This window comes from Coccinella septempunctata, chromosome 7, assembly GCF_907165205.1.
Source record: "Coccinella septempunctata chromosome 7, icCocSept1.1, whole genome shotgun sequence".
In the NCBI taxonomy this organism is placed as follows: domain Eukaryota; kingdom Metazoa; phylum Arthropoda; class Insecta; order Coleoptera; family Coccinellidae; genus Coccinella; species Coccinella septempunctata.
Window position 1 is genome coordinate 26380875 of NC_058195.1, and position 3821 is coordinate 26384695.

The following is a 3821-nucleotide window of genomic DNA, read 5'->3' on the forward strand; positions in this document are numbered from 1 at the left end:
AACTACAATTAGTACTCATAAGGGTTTATTTGCTTATAAACGTCTACCTTTTGGTATAAATAGTGCCCCAGCTCTTTTTCAAAAAATAATGGAAAAATTGTTTGCGGGATTAGATGGGGTAGTAGTGTTCATCGATGACATATTAATCACAGGGAAAGATGAAATTGAGCATATGAACCGTGTTAGAGAAGTTTTGAAGAGGTTGAACAATAGTGGTTTCACGATTTCAATGAATAAATGTGATTTTTTTAAGGATTCGGTGACTTACTTAGGGTATAGAATTGATAAAGAGGGATTAAACGCATGTGAAGATAAGGTAGATGCAATTGTAAAAGCAGAAGCGCCTAGGAACGTGACTCAACTGAAATCTTTTTTAGGATTGGTAAATTTTTATAATAGATTTATAAGGAACTCATCAATTCTTCTACAACCTTTGCATAATTCGTTAAAGAAAAATGTACAATTCAAGTGGTGTCGGAAATGTGATGTTGCTTTCAGGGAAGTTAAGGAGATTTTAGCATCATTTCCAGTTGTAGTCCATTATGATCCAAACTTGCCAATAGTATTAACCGTAGACAGTTCATTTTATGGTATTGGAGCTGTTATTGCACATCGCTATGGTAAAAATGATGAGCGTCCTATAGCATATTCTTCTCAGACCTTAACCAAAAGTCAACAAAATTACTCACAAGTAGAAAAAGAGGCTTTGGCCATCATAGCAGGCGTTAAAAAATTTTTTCAGTATTTATATGGCAGAAAGTTCTTAATCAAAACGGATGCCAAATGCCTATTGACTTTATTTGGTAGTAAAAAAAACTTACCTATATTAGCTGCACATCGACTACAACGTTGGGCTTTATTCCTCTCTAGTTACAATTATGAAATTGAATATATCAAATCGGCCAATAATCAGGCAGATTTTTTGTCAAGATTACCGTTAAACGACCACATTAACGAATCGAATTATGAGAATCCATACGTAAATTTTATTGCTTCTAACAAGGACATACCTATAAGTTGGCAAGAAATTAAAGAAGAGTCGGGTAGAGATAGAGAAATTAGGGAGGTCTGTGCATATGTAAGACAGGGTTGGCCAAGATCAGTTACTCCCCAGTTGAAACCCTATTTGCAATATAAAAATGAATTGAGTATTGATGAAGGATATTTATTATTGGGTCATAAAGTTGTCATTCCCTTGTCTCTCAGAAAGAAATTCCTGAACATTCTTCACGGGACACATTTGGGAATGGTTAAAACTAAGAGTTTAGCTCGTTCTTATGTATGGTGGCCCAATATAAACTATGAAATTGAAAATGTGATTAAAAGTTGTGTAAACTGTTTAGCTGTAAGAAATTCCCCCTCAAAAGTTCAATTACAGACCTGGGAATATCCAAAGAAACCATGGTATCGTGTTCATCTGGACTATTCTGGTCCAATTTTTCAAAAATATCATATTTTGATAGTAGTAGATTCATATAGTAAATGGCCAGAAGCAATCATAACTTCAAATAATTCTTCAAGTACGACCATCAATGCCTTACGTGAAATTTTTGCCAGATTTGGCTTACCGAACATATTAGTATCAGATAACGCAAAAAACTTCAAGTCTGATGAATTCCAATCATTTTTGAGTAAAAACTCCATTCAATTTAAAGAAATCGCTCCTTTTTATCCTGAGTCTAATGGTCAAGCCGAGAATACAGTAAAAACTATAAAAAATAGTATTTATAAAGTATTGAAAAGCGATGATTGTCAGAAATTGAAATTGGTTCTGAGCAATTTTTTGTTTTCTTATCGAATTGCTCCACACTGTACAACAGGGGTGGCTCCTGCAAAATTGATGTTAAATAGAATTCCCAGATCTGTACTTGATTTCATTCACAAAAATGATAAATTTGATGTAGATACAAAAGATGATATTTTTGAGTGTATAATGAGTAAAGTTAAAGCCGAGCAAAATAAACAAATTGCGTATTATAGAGGGAGGAATATGAGAGAGTATAAATCCAGTGAGACTGTAGCAGTTAGGGACTACAGACTTCAGAATAAACCACGTTGGATTAAAGGTATAATCAAGAAAAAAATTGGTTCGAAATCATATCTTATCTTTATTCCTTCGCTGGAAAAAACTTGGCGCAGGCACATAAATCAAATTATACATTTCAATTTCTCTGTAAATAGAAATAATGACGATGTAGACGCTGGTGATGACCAGAATGACTCTCAGGAGATTGATGAAAATTCATTGAATTGCAACTTAGATAGCGAACAATCTTCATCAAATGTTTCTTCTCCTGAAAAAGGGCCGCATCGAGACACAATTAGACGTAGCGAAAGAAATGTAAACAAAAAAGTTCATTATAAATTTTAGTATTTTGTGGTATATTTGTTTATAAATTGTTGAAATTTTCTAGTTGAATTGTATTTGATATGTAAAAGGGGGAAGAGTGTAATATATTGGGGAAATATTGAATGTCATTGGTGGGGTTGCACATGCCCATTATTGTTAGAATAACATATGTGAGCTACCTTTCATTTTGTGGAATGCAATTTAATTTTAATATGTGTCTAGATTTAGAAATAAACGTTTAAAACGAAAGAGTATCTTTCTAAACTAGTCCAAAGACATTACACTAGGGATCAGTAACCCAGCTAAGCTTTGTTATTTTTGCCTAATTTCAAATATTGAATATATTTGGCCGATACTTGATGAAAATCCATAATTGAATTAAAAACGGATTATATGATATTCACAGACATAGTTCAATTCTACCCACCTGAAGATGTTTTTGTGATAGCGAAACTCGTATCGTGGTTTATTAACTCATTTTTGTGGAGATCATATAATTTGTTTTTAGTTCTTTGAGTTTCCTTTGGCACTCCCACATCATGAGTGAGTTTGGCTTAGCGACTTTCTCTATCTCTAATCTACTGATTACTGATTGCTGGATAAACCAAACCTGCCACTGCGACCAAGCGGTCCATTGTAGCACACAGGCAAGCTCGTAGAGCTAGATCTCTCGCTCCAGTCCCATCTTACCCAAAAAGGAGATGATGTCGGAGGGGAAGTGATTCTTGAGTTTCTCTAGGATCATCTTCGGAGAACCAAATACTCCATGTCTGACCCTGTCTGCCGCCGGGCAATCACAGAGGATATGCTCAATTGTTTCGTCCTCCTCTAAAGCCCGTTTGCAACAGCCAAGAATTCTCTAGAAAATTTACTCGAGAATTCAGGCGCCGCGAATTATGTACCGTTACATACGCACTTTCGGTAGAATTCTCTGTTCAGTTGCATACAAAATAATCTTTGCCGTTTTCTAACCAAAATTTGGTAGAGAATTCTCGGCTGTTACAAACGGGCTTGAGCAGAGTCTGCCGAGCGGGTCATTGACGATGCTAAGTGTTTTAAGGTGGTCTCTGAGTCTGCAGTGTCCAGTGAAAACCGCCATTATAGATCTCAGATTTGTTCTAGAAAATCCTAGCCAACGATTGGTGTATGGGCTGGAAGGCACTGAAAGGCACTGAAATAGCCCTATGCGAGTTCCGCAGTCCAGGACGGTTGCGCCAGTACTCCAGGACCTTTTGCCTTATCCAGCTGTTGCTTCGGTCCCTTATTAAGGAATTGGAAATTCCTATACTAGGCTCCAGGCCAATAAGCGCTGATGTTGCGCCTTCTCTGGCTAAAGCATCCGATGTATCGTTGCCCCTGAAGCCAGAGTGTCCAGGTACCCAAATCAGTTGCAGTCTGTTAAAACTTCCAATTTGGAGTTTAGATCTGCATTCGAATACCTGTGCCGAGTTGCATTTGTCTGCTGCGAGAG